Genomic DNA, 17,645 nt, shown 5'->3' on the forward strand with positions numbered 1-17,645 from the left:
TGGACCTAAGTGCAAACTTATTATAGAGCATTGGCTGTGTTCAAATAATCTCATATCCAATCCTCTTAGCAACCCCAAGAGGTAGACACTATTATCTGTCCCATTTTACAGATGAGTAAACTGAGGCCCCAAAAAGTTTAAAGGCAAAACTGGGATTAAAAAGTGACCATCAGGCACTTCACCACCATGCTATGCTGACCAGAATTCTCGCCCTGGTCAATTCCTGTGGTCACTGTTCCAGGCAGCCCCCTCAGCCCTAACCACTGCTAGTCCCTGGTCCAGGAGAGCCAGGCCCCTGTAGGTGGCTTGCAGGAAAAATATGCCCTTGCTTTTTAAAGCAGGGAATGCCAAAGCGGGGCCAGGTCAGCATCAGGGCAAGAGACTGGGGCCAGGCCAGTCATTCCCTGGTACCTTCAACCCCAGGCTGAAGCCTGGCTGTGCCAGGGGCTGGGCTGAGCCCTACAAGCCAAGGAGGGGCTGCCCCCAGGGAAGGCCAGGCCCTGCAAAACAAGCCTCCTCCCTCTGCCAGCTCAGCCTGCCCAGCCCTGCTGGGGGCCTCGGTGGCAAAGCCATCCTCCTGGGACCCAGGCTGGGCTTCTCAGGACATTCAGCCCTAAGCGTGTGAGGCCCCCAGCTCTGCCCCCCCAGCTCCAGCCTTCTCTCCTGAAAGACACCCCTGTTCTCTCCTGACACATCTCTTGGCCCGTTATTTGTCCCAGGAGCAAGAGATTGAGAAAGGAGCCCCAGAATGCCTGCAGGGACTTCAAATTGTTCCCGTAACAACTGGGGAAACTAAGGCAGCAAGCAGGGACGTGACTTCCCCAAGGTCAGCTAGCTAGTAAAGTGACAGGCTTAAGACTCCAACTCAGATCTGCCTGACTCCGTCCAGCTCTCCACACACGCAGGGCCTCAGAGAGAAGGTGGGAGGAGGTGGCAGGGCACTGCGTGTGCTGGAGAAGAGGAGGGTGTCAGCAGCTCCCCAGCCCCTGCCAGATGTTCCTGTGATGTCAGGGCCCACACATTCCTGATAAGGACAGAGTTAGGAGAAGGCTCTTCAGGACTCAAATTATTTCCTTAGAGAATGGGGGTGCGGGGGGAGAGGGTATGAAACATAACCAGACAAGCCAAGGTGAACAGTTGCACCCATTCCCACCTTACTCCCAACACGTGAGCTAAAAACTTAGATGGGAAATCTGGAGTGTGTTCATCCATCCATCCATCCACCCATCCATCCATCCATCCATCCATCCATCCATCCATCCATCTATCCATCCACCCATCCACCCATCCATCCATCCATCCATCCATTTACCAAACATGTATAGGACCAGCTACTCTGTTCTAGGCCTAGTGCTGAGTGTTTCAGGCTCAATTGTGAGCAAACCAGTCCCAGTTCTCCTGGAGACAGACAAGTCAAGAAAAAGTAACAAAAATGCAGAAACATGGCCAGGTCTGTGTTGGGGCAAGGACAGGAGACATGGGTGCCCAGAGGAGGAGGAGCCTGGTCTCAGAAGGCTTCCAGGAGGAGGTGTTAGGTCGAAGCTGAGCTTTGAAGGATGTGTAGGAGGGAGCCAGGCATGTGCAAAGGCCTAGAGGAGCTGGAGAGTAGAACTCCCAAAGCAAGGCTTAGGGGAAGACGAAGCATGGGCCAGCCCACGGAGATCCTCCAGGGCCACCGCGCTCTGATGTCTGTGCTCCTGAGTTCCCTGGGACCTGCTCTGACCCAGACAAGTGTCAGGAAGATGCCAGGAGGTGCTGGGGACTGGGCCAAGGACACTCAGCAGGGATGGAATGCTGAAGGCCAGGCAGTTTCTTTGGAACTTTCTAGAATAGACCCCAGAGCTTTGGGTGAGGATTAATAAAAACAAAACAAAGCAAAAAAAATGCTGGTGGCGGTGATGAATACTTAACCTCACGGAGGGGACTGGCCTGGATCAGACCTTCACAGGTACCATTTCTAACTCTCATCGCACCCTCTTGCAGAGGTGGCTGGGGAGGTTGATGAAACTGCCGAGAGCCACACACCCAGTCAGAAGCAGAGTTGGAGTGAGACCCACGTGTGTGTCTGACTCCAGCTTTAGGCAGGCGTGACAGGCCTGAGTGAGATGACTGTGTTGGGGCCTCAGAAGCAGACCCTGAGACAGGATTTGCGCAAAAGTGGCTTATTAGGGAGCGTCTCCAGAAAAGATCAGGAGACCAGGGGAGAAGTGAGACAGGGCAGGGCAGGAGGTCAAGCAAGGGCCTTATCAGCCAGGTAGGTCCCCTGCTGTGTAGAATGTACAGAGACTGGGGTCTCCCTAGTACCCTGTACCCAGCCGACCTTGGTGAGGGCCAGGGGTGCAGCCCCCAGGAGTGGGCAGGGGCATCAGTTCCTAGGCACTTCGCAGCCCTGGGGCATAGGCTTAGGGGCTTCTGACGGCCTGAGCAGCCACCACAGGTGTGCAGGTGCAGGCTGCTAGAAATGAGCGCATCTCAGGAGCTGGTGTGCAGGAAGCCGGCAAGAGACCCGAGGTGAGGACAGAGCACAGCCTGGGCGCTTCTGCTTCAGGCACGGGGAAGCCAAGCTGCCGCCCAGTCCCCAGGCCAGTCCCTGAGGCGCCTCATCCACTGCACCAGCCCACCTCCGCGCGTTTGTACAGGTTCATTCAACCAATAGCCACCAAGGCCCGGCCATGACCCCACCACGGGCTAGGCTCTGGGAACAGGGTGCTGAATGGAACAGCCTTGCGTGGTCCCTGTCCTCATACAGCAAAGAGCCCGGCTGTGGACACAGATGCCAGATCATCACTATGAAGAGAGATGGGCTCTGAAGGGAAAGAATGATTCTCTGCGAAGAGAGGAACTTGACCTAAACCCAGAGTGTCAGGGCCGCTTCCCGGAGGCAGTGACGTCTGAGTGGGTGCAGAGAGGAAGAGGCTCATGCAGAGAGTGGGAACAGCCACGGAGGCTTCCTGGACTAGGCAGGTCTCAGCCCAGGAGCTACAGTGAGAGGCCGGCCCTGCTCCGGACAGGCGGACAAGCCACCTCCCTGGGCTGAGCCTGTTTCCTCATCTGTACGATGGTGCGGAAGAGGCTTGGACTTCCAGCTCTGACCTTCGGCTCCAAACATCCTCTGAGAAGTGGGAACCGCAGCCATCTCAGAACTCTCAGTGACCTCTGTCCCCATGACCCAGACCTTCCTGTCTGGGCCCTCCATAGCCAGCCAGTGACCTCAGGGCTTATCAGGGCCCTAACATATGACGAGCATGACGAGTATGACGTCTGTGTTGCAAAACAACTGCCTGTTCCCCAGAAGTCTGTCAGTTCAGTGCCCTCGGTCAGACAGCTCTTCTTACCTGCCGAGGAAATGCCAGGCTCTGGGGAAGCTGAGCTGGGCCTTTTCAGAAACAGCTCTATTTCTAGAAAAGCTTGACCTCACTTTGGTAGCAAACCTGCGTCCTGGGTTCAGAGCTGACAGTGCCTTGGAGTAAGTCCGTGGGCAGCCTGTGACCTTATGGCCATCCTGTCTAATCCTTCTGGGGCCTTTGGTTCTTCAATGCAAGCAAGCTCATTGATTCGATAAATATTTACTGAGGGCCTACTATGTGCCAGGCACTGTTCTAGGCACTAGGAGAGAGCAGTAGAAAAACACAAGCCCAAACCATCCTACCCTTGTGGAGCTTACATTCTGCTAAGGGAGTTGACAACGGACAAATAGACAAACGCACTACAGTGTCAGGTAGTGAAAAGTGTTTGGAAAAAAATGCAGAAGGATAGAAGCTCCTAAATAAGACAGGGAGGTCAAGGAAGTATTCTTTGAAGAGGTGATGTTTCAGTAAAGACCTGAAGGAAGTAAGAGAGGAAACGATGTGGTTGTCTGGAGCAAAGGTATACCAAAAAGAGGAACAGCAAGTGCAAAGGTCCTGAGGCATGAAAGTGCTTAATGTGTGAGAAATGTCAAGAAGGTCACAGATGGGAGAAGGAGAGTGTGTTTGGCAGTGGAGCTGCATTCAGGAGTGCTGTGTGTGTGTGTGTGTGTGTGTGTGTGTGTGTGTGAGAGAGAGAGAGAGAGAGAGAGAGAGAGAGAGAGAGAGAGAGACCTGAAGATTCATAGTCTTTCTTTTACTTTCCTCTCCCCATCTTGGCATCATCAAAATTAAGAGAGGAAAACTCACGGATGATTAAATGGTTTAAATGGACACGTAAAATAATACCTCAGTGAGCACATCATGTGCATCTATTCAATTAACATTGGAAACGAGGTGAAGCCCTAGGGCCTGGGAACTAATTTCTCTGGGGGCTCCAGCTCCGTTCTTGTCCTCCCCGCAGGCCAGAGGCTTCTCTGGGTGGAAGGGAGAGGAAGACGGACACTCACAGGGGTGAGTCAGAGCTTGTGCAGAGGGGCTTTCTCTGTTTACATCCTCCATCCTCCGGGCACCTGTCACAGGCAGGCACACTTATTGTCCTATTTTGCAGAAAAGGGAGAACTGGAAAGGAGAAGATTTGAAACCTGGGTCTAGTTGGGTCTCCTTACATCAAACTTAGAGTTTTTTTGCTAAAAATGTTCCCATGTTCACTTTCTGTAAAAGGCCAGGTAGTCACAAGGCAGGCCTGACAAGCTCAGTGACCAAAAGCGATCACACAGGATGAACTGATCACAAATTCCTCACTGGGCAGGTGACTGTGGGTGGTCACGTCCCAGGCTCACATCTTCCTTAGCAAAGGCCAAGCCTTACCGTAAGTGCGCTCTGCCTCAGGATAGCATACCTTTGAAATGTCAGTCATTTTCTTTTCCTGCCCTTAAAAGGCATAACCACCGGCACCAGAGCCCGAAACCACCAGAGCACGAAACCTTTAACCCCTCATTGCTATCTTATTCTCCCGCATACCATCTCTACGTGCTGTAACTGTTCACTGTAAACTCGCCTCTCCTCACCAATGTAAAAGAAGTATGTGTTTCAACGTTTTCTTTACACCCAACCCTAGAGATATCCCCACTTTGCTTTCTCCAGCCTCCTTAATCTACCACCACGGGGTTTCATCTTCTCCTTTGATTCTTATCTTGCATAAGATAAGCTGCAGAACTGTCATTATTTGGAGCAGTTGAGATCTTGCTCTTCGGCATATCTTGTCGGTTTGGCTCAAATACATTCATAAAAATTCTCTACAAGTTTGGACATTTCTTTCGTTTGAGGTTTTGTGGGCCATACTCAACTATGCCCTTGGAGTGGGAAAGCAGGTGACATGTAAATGATGGTGTGACTGTATTGTGATGGGGAAAGTTGGTGTCATCTTCCCCACTGAGCGCCGGGGGTGGAGTCCTTATGATATTTCCAGAAAAAGAGTTTTCTGAGACTCACTCAGGAGGATGAGTTATTTTTATTCATGTGAAATTACACCCTGGGTTTCCAAAATCCCATTTCCCTTAGTCCAGTCATAGAAGAAGTGTAGCGGGAGCTTCGGTAGAGCTAGAAGCAAAGCCAGGGTCCAGAGTTGCAGCCGGGTCCAGTCCAGCATCAGGCTGGTTACGGTCCGTTCGTCCATTGTGTGTGGGGTCCACTCATGGGTGAATGCCAGGAAGTGGAAGCATGAGAGCCCACAAGCCAGGAGCCAAGCACAGCACGCGAAGAGGAACCAAGAGCACAGAGGAGCTAGTTCCTTTGTTTAGGGAACTAAGTCTCCCAAATTCCTGTGTGCTTGCTGTGGCCACATGCATTCTGGCCAATGACCTGTTCCCGGGTATGACCGACAGACAAGTACCTTCCCAGTGTCATCCCAAATTTGCTGCACATGCGCCCACCCTCCTCCCTTCCCCGTTGCCCCTTTTCTGTTATTAGTAACTAGGTTAATTACAATGGTATCACAAAAGTAGGCAGCGGGCCCACCAGGAGGCTGTCTTGCTGATTGCTAGGGGACCTGGTTTCATCAGAGCTTCCCCTGAAACCTGGCAGCTAGTCATTAAAGGCCGTGCGACCCTGGGCACGTCCCTGGTCCCTCTGAGGGGATGTTCTGGGTGAGGTTCAGTGATGAGAGGGCATGCGATTGACAATGGTGAGGGAGGGTCAGAACTGCCGGTGGGGCAGCCCCCAGTAAGGCACACTGTTCTGGTTCCATCTCTGAGTCACAAACAGCCAAGAACTTTGTGGTGTAAAACAACCATTTTGTAATGGGCCCAGATCCTTCAGGTCAGGAATTCGGATCCAGAACAATTTGGGACAGTTTGTCCCGATCCATGATGTCAGTTGGGAATACTGGAAGGGTGACTCAGTGGCTGGAGGCTGCAAGCATCCTCACTTGGGGGGCTGGAGGCTGATGCTGGCTGTCTGAGGGGCTGTCTCCAGAACACCCCCATGTGATCCCAAGGGGTCCCTCTCCGTGTGGGCTAGATGGGCTTCCTTAAAGCACGGTGGCTGGGTTCTAAGAGAGCAAAGTAGAAGCGCATTTTTACATCCTACCTTTGGAAGCCACACAACGTCACTTAAGCCAGGCTCTGTTGGTCAAAGGAGGAGGAACATAGACCCCACTGCTCAATAGATGGAGACTTAGGGTCACATCATAAGAAAAGCATGTGAGTTTATTCCTTAGGTATTTTATTCTTTTTGTTGCAATTGTGAGAGGAATTGCTTTTTTCTGAAGTTTCATTGTTAGTATATAGGAATGCATTGGGGTTTTGTACGTTAATTTTGTATCCTGCAACTTAACTGTATTTGTTTATTGTTTCTGGTCATTTTTTGGTGGCGTTTTTAGGGTTTTCTATCTATAGAACCATGTCATCTGCAAAAAGTGACGCTTTTACTTCTTCATTCCCAATTTGGATTCTTTTTAGTTTTCTCTCTTGCCTGGCTGCTCTGGCTAAAATTTCCTGGACTATGTTGAATAGAAGTGGTAAGAGTGGACATCTTCTCTTATTCCTGATTTTATAGGAAAAGCTTTCAGTTTTTCACCAGCGAATATGATGTTAGCTGAGGGTTTGGCATATATGGCCTTTATTATGTTGAGGTTCTTTGCTTCTATACCGGTTTTATTGAGTGTTTTAATCATAAATGAATGTTGTACCTTATCAAATGCATTTTCTGCATCTGTTGATAAGAACATATGATTTACATCCTTTGTTTTGTTAATGTGGTTTACATGTGCATTGATCAATTTGCACATGTTGAACCATCCTTGTGCCCCTGGAATGAACACTTGATCGTGATATATTATTTTTAAATTTATTGGTGTATCTGATTTGCTAGTATTTTGTTGAAAATTTTTGCATCTGTATTCATCAGAGATATTGTTCTGTAGTTTTCTTTTTTGTGTTATCCTTGTCAGATTTTGGTGCCAGGTTTATGTTGGGCTCATAAAATATGTTAAGAAGTATTGCCTTTTCTTAAATTTTTCGGAGGGGTTGGAGAAGCATAGGTATCAAATCTTCTTTGAATGTTTGGTAGAATTCACTGGTGAAGCCATCAGGACCTGGACTTTTGTTTCAATTTCCTCACTGCTTATTGTTGTGTTTTTTTTTTTCCAATTTTCCAATTCTTCAGTCTAGAAAGGTTACATGTCTAGAAACTTATTCATTTCTTCTAGGTTATTGAATTTGGTGGCATATAGTTTTTCATATATTTTAGTATTTTTTTTTTGTATTTCTGTGATGCCTGTGGTAACTTTTCTTCTTTCATTTCTGATTTTGTTTACATGAGTCTTTTTAGTGAGTCTAGTGAGGGGTTTGTCAATTTTATTAATCTTCTCAAAGAACCAACTTTTTGTTGTATTAAATTTTTGTGTAGTCTTTTTGTTTTCTATTCCATTCAATTCTGCTCTAATTTTTATTATTTCTTTTCTTCTACTTACTTTGGGTTGTTTTTGTTCTTCTTTTTCCAGTTCTTTAAGGTGTAGTGTTATATTGTTTACTTGGGAATCCTCTTGTTTCTTGAGATAGGCCTGTAATGACATAAATTTCCCTTTTCTTACTGCTTTTGGTGCATTCCAGAAGTTTTAATGTCATATCGTCATTCTCATTTGTCTCTATATATCTTTTGATCTTACCTTATATTTCTTCTTTGACCCAATCATTTTTTAGTAGAAATAAACTTAACAAAGGATATGAAGGACCTATACACTGAAATCTACAAAGCATTATTAAAAGAGATTGAAAAAGACACAATGAAATGGAAAGATATTCTATGTTCATGAATGAGAAAAAGCAACATAGTTAAAATGTCCATATTACCTATAGCAATATAAAGATTTAATTCAATCCCTATAAAAATCCTCAATGTCATTTTTTAAAGAAATAGAACAAAAATGATCAGATTTATATTGAACCACAAAAGACTACAAATACCCAAAGCAATCCTGAGAAAGAAGAACAAAGACGTAGGTATCACACTACCTGACTTCAACTTATACTCTCTACAGAGCAAGCTCACCCCTTCCCCCATTTCCTTCCCCCAGGAGAGCTTTCCTGGCCTCTCTTCTTTCCTGAGCTCCAAGGGCCCTTTGTTTGCCTCTGTAACTTGTTTCCTGAGCCCATTTCTTTTATGGCTCACTTATTCTATCTCTGTGACTTTCAATCTTTTTCTTCTGTGTCTTTCTAAATAAAAGTTCTTTTATAGTTTGTGTCTTGGCTCTGAATTCTTTCTTAGCTAGAACTCAAGTACCGAGGTTGCTGAACTGAAGTCTGGTCTAACTTCACTCATCATTAATGCCTGGTTTTTCCGCCGCTAACACAACTAAGATGGCCGAGATGATGATCCTGTGATACTTCTAAATTAATTTTTTGTGTGCACTGTTAGAAAAAGCTGGCTATGAAATTAGGCAAAATAAATGGGAAACACATTTAATTGGCCTCCTGAAACTTCAAAGAGAAGATTTAGATAAATAGATCCTTCTATGATGTCATTTAGGTGTCAGTCCAATTCTTTGAAGCATTTAAAATAATGGTTGTCCTTATTTTACAAGGGCGAAGGCCATTTGGAATTTGACTTGTCAAGGACAAATATAAACTGTAAATGCCTCAGGACAAACATTGGATCTAATTGTTCTTTTAGAGACCTGCGAGCTCTTCTCATGGCTACAAGGCTTCTGTGGCTGTCTGTCTGTGTGTCTGTATATCTGTATGCCGTAAATGTGAGATAGCTTTCTGCCTCCTGATGGTTTTGTTAAAATTAATTTAAAGGCAAATGCCTGCTTGTAAGAATTAGATATTTGAAAATTCTCAGTAATTTTAGCAACCAACCTAAATGTTTTTTCAAGTTCATGTGATCTAAGATTAATCTTTCGTAATAAAAGCTAGCTTAAGTTTGTTGGTTCAAGTAAAACAGACATGTCTTTATTTTGTCTGGGTTTACAAAAGCAAGTTTATGTTAACAATTGACTTTTATGTTTTTAGAGGTTATAAAATATCCACACTAAAGTATGCTACTTGACTTCTTAGCTTTCAGTAGACTTTGAGGTTTTAAGGGTTAAAATCTTAATATATGTAGAAATGAATAACTTTGTAGTGTTTCAGAAGGGCCTCTGGAACACCTCAAAAGACTCAAAATTTCATGGGAAGCATTGTAAAACAAGTGATGCAAACTTCTAGGGCATATTGTGTGGGTAAACAATGGTTGTAAATTAAGTGAAGAGTCGGGGCTACAGAAACCCAAGACAGCAACTTGGTTCTTCCCTGCTCCCTGCCTCCCTATTTTTCAGTTTTTGCATTCTTTCATCACAGTGCATTTAAGCTCGACTTAGATGAAGAACCATATGAACCAACATTATTTTTGTTGTTGTTGTTAATCCTCACCTGAGGATATTTTTCCATTCATTTTTAGGGAGAGTAGGAGGGAGCAGGAGAGATAGAGAGAAAAACATGGATGTGAGAGACACATTGATTGGTTGCCTCTCGCACATGCCCTGACAGGGGCCAGGGATGGAGCCTGCAACTGAGGTAAGTGCTCTTGACAGAATTGAGCTTAGGACCCTTATTTTATTTTATTTTTTGAGAGAACCATGGGCCAGTATTTTAAAAAAATAAAGTTGTTGGGGTGACATTAGTTAATAACATTACATAGATTTAAAGTGTAGATTTCTATAACACGTGTTATAAAATAAAAGCATTGAGGAAAGAAAGAAAGAAAGAAAGAAAGAAAGAAAGAAAGAAAGAAAGAAAGAAAGAAGAAAGAAAGAAAGGAGAAAGAAAGAAAGGAAGAAAGACAAAGCATGTGAGGACCCCATCGTGAGTCTGGGCCCAGCGTCCTTGTTGGTTCCAAGGCAGCATCAGCGATGGATGTCCTGGGAGCCCGTACTGCCCAGACCCCTCCCTCAGACCCACTCAAGCCCTTTTTGGTCAAACCCAGCCCATGTTCAGTCCTGCAGTGGAAACATTCACAGTCGGCGTGGTTAAGCCTTTTTCTTACAAACAATGAAGGAAACAAAAGCAAACACCCCACCCATGCAGCTGCCCTGGTGACCCCACATTTGCAGGAAGATTAGCCAAGCAGATAGGGAAATGTTGAGACAAAACCTGCTGGGAATTGCCTCCCCAAGCCAGAGGATGTGATTATGTGTTGAGCGCTGGAGGGTGGCATGGCGGTCCTGGCTTGGACCCACATAGTGGAGAACCTCAGATGGTCAAAATTGGGCCCCTGAAAGAGACAGGGGCACACTAGCATCACATGCCCGTGAGCAGACTTCAGCGTGGAAGGACTCATTGAGATTGGGTTGCTGAGATCCTGAGGCGTGTGTGTGTGTGTGTGTGTGTGTGTGAGCCAGACCAGCCCCAGTTAGATTAACAACAGCTTCCTGATCCAGCTTTTTCCAGACTTCTACCTCCTCCTCTGTCTGATACTCACCCCAGCAATGGGAGGGGAAACCAGGGCTCAGAGAAGGGGAGGGGCTTGCCTGGGTTCTCCTAGTAAACCAGGGGCTGAGCTGGGACTGGAACCCCAGGCCCTGCCTCCTTCCACCAAGGCGATCAGGCAAGGGCCTCTTCTGGCTCAGGATCCCTTGTTTAAACTGGTCTAATCTATCCTATATAATAAAAGGGTAATATGCAAATTGACCCTAACAGCAGACCGACTGGGAATGACTGGTCACTATGACACACACTGACCACCAGGGGGCAGACGCTCAATGCAGGAGCTGCCCCCTGGTGGTCAGTGCGCTCCCACAGGGGGAGCTCTACTCAGCCACAAGCCAGGCTGACGGCTGCCAGCACAGTGGTGATGGCGGGAGCCTCTCCCGCCTCCTCAGCAGCACTAAGGATGTCCAACTGCGGCTTAGGCTTGCTCCCTACTGGCAAGTGGACATCCCCCGAGGGCTCCCGGGCTGCCAGAGTGATGTCTGACTGCCAGCTTAGGCCCAATCTCCCAGGGAGCAGGCCTAAGCCAGCAGATGGACATCCCCTGAGGGGTCCCAGACTGCGAGAGGGCACAGGCCAGGCTGAGGGACCCCCCCTCCCCCAAGTGCACAAATTTTTGTGCACCTTGCCTCTAGTATATATATAAAGCCCGTGGCCATGATGACCAGGATGACCAAACAACTGATCCATTCCCCTGGCCCTCAGGCTCTGATTGATCAGGGGATGGTTGATGGGGGGAATCGGGGTCCCTCAGACTCCAATCAATAGGTGGCAGCAGCGACTTGAGTGGCTGGAAGGCAGACCCCTTGGTCCCTCCTTCTGGAGTCCCTCAGACTCCAATCAATTGGTGGCAGTGGTGGGAGCCTCTCCTACCTCTGTGACAGCAATAAGAAGCAGTGAGCCGAGTGGTAAGGAGCAGTGAGCAGGTGGGCGGTAAGGAGCGAGGGGTCCCGGACTGCGAGAGGGTTTTCCAACTGTCAGCCTGCAGGCGGACATCCCCTGAGAGATCCCGAACTGCAAGAGGTTGCAGGCTGGCTGAGGGACCCCTCCCCCAGTGCATGCATTTCATGCACCGGGCCTCTAGTTATTAATAAAATAGTGCCACCACCCACTCCTGGCACTTCGTGTGCTGAGCATTTCTCACCCAGCTAACGACAAAGGTGCTGGCACCCACATTTTCCAGAGGAAGACATGTGACTGTACAGGGAATAAACGGTTGAGCTGGGATGGGACCCTAAGCCTAGCACTCACACTTAGGTGCACATCTACGGGGAGGGAATGGCCCCCCTGAGGACGCTGAGGATGCTGGGGATTTCCAGCGCTTGCTCAGGTGCATTGGAGCTTTCTGTCCAGGTCCTTGGCAACTAGAACTCCCAGGACCCCCAGCCAGCTGTGGCTATGTCAATAGGAGTTCCTTCAGGGTGTGGAAGTAGCTGGGCCCCATCTGAGAGAGGGATTGTTCCCCTGGCATCCTGGCAGTTAGAGCCAGGATAAATTCTCCTCGTTTTAATAGATGGGCAAACTGAGGCCGAGGGAGGAGACCAGGTCACCCCCACTTCTAGAGAACTTGAGGGTGAGGAGCAGAAGCTGCAGCTTGACCCTGGCTGACTCCCTACCCACGGCTCCTTCTCCAGGGCGAGTGGGATGCATGGGGATGATGTAGAAACAGGAGTGAGCCAGCAGCTTTCTACTTGCAGAGTCCAGCTGGTCAGACAGTCCTCATGACTCACCCCCACATCCTGGTGGCTCTGAGGCTGCTCTGGCTCACCCCCCCTGGCCCAGCCTTGTTCCTCAGAAGTAAGGAGGGCACCAGACCTGTTAATCCTACCCCCCTCAACCCATTCCCAGGAAGACACTGTTCTTTAGGGAAAGGCAGGGTGGGCAGGGCGACCATGTAATTTATTGTCCAAACCAAAACACTTTGGGGAGCTATTAATAATGATTTGGGGATAGTAGGCATTCACTAAGACCGTCCTAGGCAAACAGGGATGTCTGGTCACCCTAGTGATGGGTTGTTGCTTAACTTAAGTTATTAGAAGCACAAATGTCAGACACCGAGGCACCAGCTACAGGCTAGGGCCAGAGAGTTCTGAGGCAGGTAGATTTTTGAGAATTCCTCAAGTCATGGGGCAGCCCTCAGGGCATTCAAATCTATGTGTAGAGGTTTGCAACACACACTCTGAATGAAATGACACTCACTGGGTTCACAGCCTGGTTTTACCTCTTATGGCTGTGTGAGCTCAGGCCTGTTACCTAACTTCTCTGACTCTCAGTTTTCTCATTCATAAAACTAACCGACCCCTATAGGACAACTGTGAGGATGAAATTAGATAACCCAGAAATCTTCACAACAATGCTGGCATGGAATACATGCTCAGTAAACAAGAGGCCATTGTTATTTTGAGTTAGTTTTATTTGTTATTAATTAATTATGCCATGTACCAGGAGGGGCAGACCTGCAGACCTCACAAACAGCCCTCCCCTCCAGTTGTACACAGTCCTATGGGAGTGAGGGCCAGGTTAAGGGAGTGAGTGCTGAGCATGAAGAACAGACCAAGGGTTTTCTGACTTGGGTGGGGGCATCAAGGCAGGCTTCCTGGAGGAGGTGGCCTCTGGGCAGAGTTGTATTGTAGTCCAGGCTCTTTGGAAGATTAAGATCATAGCTCCTGTTTCTAAAGAGCTTCTGGTGCCTCCTTTGCTCAGTATGAGTACCAGAAAAAGAGAGCTCATTGAAGTTTGGCTTTTTATCTTCATAACCAACTTCCATGCTCTCTTTGAGATGTCAAATATCAAATTCTTTGCCCTCCAATGTTCTTTTGGAGTCCTTCAGCTCACAATGCATCTGCCTAATGTTTTGTCCTGGCTGCAAGGAACATAAGGCCCTAGAGTTTGCAGAAGCATGAAAGGAGGAGACAGGGTAAGATGGGGCAGGGTGCAGTGGTGAATGGAACCAGTGGTGAGCAGGGCAGCTTGACCTGATGTGGGGGGTGGGATTGCTGCCTCTGGGCCTCTTGAGTCCAGGTCTGGGCCCATCAGTTTTAGTCCTACCTCACCGAGGACTACTTTTGTGCTTTCTATGGACATGGCTGGACACAGTGGCCCTCTGCCGTGAGTCTACACTTGCTCAGTCCAGAAGCTGCCTAGCAAGAGTGATTTTCAAATCCGAGTGAGTGCTGAGCATGAAGGACAGACCAAGGGTTTTCTGACTTGGGTGGGGGCATCAAGGCAGGCTTCCTGGAGGAGGTGGCCTATTGAAAAGAATCCTATTGGTGATCCTGGGTCACATGTCTATGGCCTCATCAAGCCAGCATGTGGCCAACAGGCCTGTGATAAAACAGAAGCAGAGAAAACAATGGGTGGGGGCCTTGGACTCTTAGCAAAGGGTCTACGCTTTCAGGAGGAGGCCACAGCGTGGGCAAGGGCTGAGAGGTGGGGAATCTGAGGCTTTGTGTGGAGAACCTGAGTGGAGAACGTTTATGTCAGCCCTCTAGTGGCTGCTTGAAGGGTGGCTCCCCAAAATGGAAGTCACGAGTGAATCAGTAGCAGAACCAGAGCTCAAAACCCCTTTTCTCTCCCAGCCCACGCGTGAGTGTCTGAGGCATAGGAGGGAGTGGGGTTAGGGAGCTGGGAGAATGAAATCAAGAAATAACCACCTTCACAGGGGCGATAATGACATTTTAATTTGAAAATTGCAAGGAGACAGGGCTGTGGAGACATATGCAAATTTGTATGCAGATGAGATGTAAATGGGCCTGCCTGCTCTTGCTTGACACACCTGGATGTGGCTCAGTGACAAATCCTAATGGGCACTGCAAGGCTGTGTGATTGATGATCAAAGCCAGCTGGGATGACAACTGCACTCCTCTCCTGGGAGCTGGGAGAGAGAGAAGAGTGTTTCTAGAGCGCCCTCTGATGGGAGACCCTGAGGCGTGGCCCTATCTAGTGCAGGAATGGCAAGTTTGGGACACATCGATTACCTCTATCCCTGCTGGCATCCGTGGCAGACATGATCAATCAATCATAGAATTTTTTCTTACCAAGCCAACCAGGTGCTCTAGGCAGTCCCTACTTATTGATCAATGTTGGCATTCATTCATTCATTCATCCATCCATTCATCTCATAAATTTTGTTGAGTTTTTCCCCTGTGCTAAGGATACATTGAACAGGCAGATTCAATTCCTACTCTCATGAAAATCACAGTGTAGTAGGCAATATAAGCATTAATAAAATACTACAAAATGGCAATTGAGGTAAATACCATTGGAGTACATGGTTTTTATAGAAGTACATGAAGAAGAAGAAGAACATGTTTTTATAAGAGAGAGTTTTGACACATCCCGGGCAGCCCGGAAAGGTTGACCCTGTTGCTGATCTCAGAAGGCTAAGGAAGGCTTAACTGGTTGACCAGGGAGGAAGGGGGAGAAGGTTCCCAGCCTTGAGACCAGGGAGAGCTTGCAAGCAGACATTGTCTGTGCCACACCCAGATTCTCTATGATCACCTTTTGTTTCTTTGTATCTCTTCTCTGGCTTTAAGGAAAAAAAAACCCACAAAACACCTTTATAGTCCACATTACCACACAATTCACTCATTTAAAGTGTACAGTTCAATATTTTTAAGGTAGTCAACGATACATACAACCACCACCGTCACTTTTGAAACATTTTCATGACCTGCAAAAGAAATTCTTTCCCCTTTAGATATTCCTACCCTCCCACCCACACCTTAGCTCTGAGCCACTGCTAATCTGCGTTCTGTCTCTATAGATTTGCCTGTTCTGGACATTTTATAAAATGGACTCATACACTGTGTAATCTTTTCAGACTGGCCTCTGTCACTTAGCCTAAAGGTTATATGACTCATCCATGTTGTGTATGTGTCAATACTTTTATTTAAAAAAATTATTATGGTAAAATATCTGTAATATAAAATTTGCCATTTTAACCATTCTTAAGTATATAATTCAGTGGCATTAAGTATATTCACAATGTGCAACGATCATATCTATTTCCCAAACTTTTTCATCACCCCAAACAGAAACTCTGGTAATTATTGTTAATTATCATCCTATATAATAAAGAGCTAATATGCTAATTAGACCAAACAGCAGACAGATGAACTATCCGGACGACCTTCTGGTCGAAGCGGTGGCTGCGAGGGGCCGAGCCCCTTGCACGAATTTCATGCATCAGGCCTCTAGTTAAATGATAATTCCTCATTCTTCCCTCTTCCCAGACCCTGCCTGATAACCTCTAACCAATTAATGTCTCTATGAATTTGCAGACCTCACAAATTATAGATATTTCATATAACAGAATCATACAATATTGATCTATTTTGTCTTAATTCACTTAGCATAATGTTTTCAAGGATCATCCACATTGCAGCATGCATCAGAACTTCATCCCTTTTTATGGCTGGATAATATTCCCTTTTATGTAAATACCACATTTTGCTATCCATTCGTCTGCTGATGGACACTTGGGTTATTGCAACTTTTAGCTATCGTGAATAATGCTGCAATGAGCATTGGCATAGAAGTATCTGCTTGCATCTCTGTTTTCAATTCTTTGGGGTATGTACCCAGGAGTAGAATTGCTGGGCCATTCTCTGTTGACCTTTTAGAGGAACCGTCACACTTTTTCACAGCAGTTACACCACTTCACATTCCCACCAACATTGCACAAGGGTTCCAATTTCTCTACATCATCACCCACATTTGTTATTTTCCGCTGTTTTGATTGTAGCCATCCTAGTGGGTGTGAGGTAGTATCTCACTGCGGTTTAATTTGCATTTCCCTAATGACTAATTGCAGTAAGCATCTTTTCTTTTTTAAAAAAATATATATTTTATTGATTTTTTACAGAGAGGAAGGGAGAGGGATAGAGAGTTAGAAATATCATTGAGAGAGAAACATCAATTAGCTGCCTCCTGCACACTCCCCACTGGGGATGTGACCGCAACCAAGGTACATGCCCTTGACCAGAATTGAACCCGGGGCCCTTGAGTCCGCAGCCAACGCTCTATCCGCTGAGCCAAACGGGTCAGGGCAGTAAGCATCTTTTCATGTGCTTGCTGGCCATTTGAATATCTTCTTTGAAGAAATGTCTATTCAAGTTCTTTACACACCTTTTAATTGGACGTTTATCTTTTAGTTGTTGAATTGTAAGAGTTCCTCATATGTCCTAGATGTCAAACCCATATGATTTGCAGATATTTTCTCTCATTCCGTACATTGCCTTTTCTCTTTCCTGATAATGTCCTCTGATAGCCAAATGTTTCTCATTGTGATGAAGCCCAGCTGATCAATTTTTACTTTTGTTGCTCGTGCTTTGGTGTCACATTATTTTACATTTATTTGCAAAGGTCCCTCCAATTCCTGTGTGGAGGACAGATGAGCGGGGCCCAGGTGGCTGCAGGAAGACCATGGAGGATACTGAGATAGCCACCCACGGGAGAGGGGATGGAGGCTGGGATGAGGGTGGGGAAGGTGGACGGAGAGAGAAATGGAAGGTTAGAGAGCGATTGGGGGTCGATTTAGAGGCTCTGGGGCAATTCAGGGAAAACTTGCAGGTTTCCAGCCTGGGCGCTTGTATGGATGGTGCGTGAACAGAGAGGGAGGCAGGACTAAGAGGGAAGATCAGGAGTTCCACATGCAAGATGACCAATTTGCCATCATCCTTGGTCTGCTCCCATCCCTCCCCCACCCCCATTTCACAGATGGGGAAAGTGAGGCCTAAGGAAGTACAGTGGTCCCTCCAGGGGCCCCCATCACACCCTAGGCAGCAGGGAGTGAAACTATATATAGGAGCCCTCTACCAGCCGGAACACT

Source organism: Myotis nattereri, assembly GCF_964212035.1.
Source record: "Myotis nattereri genome assembly, chromosome: 8".
NCBI lineage: Eukaryota > Metazoa > Chordata > Mammalia > Chiroptera > Vespertilionidae > Myotis > Myotis nattereri.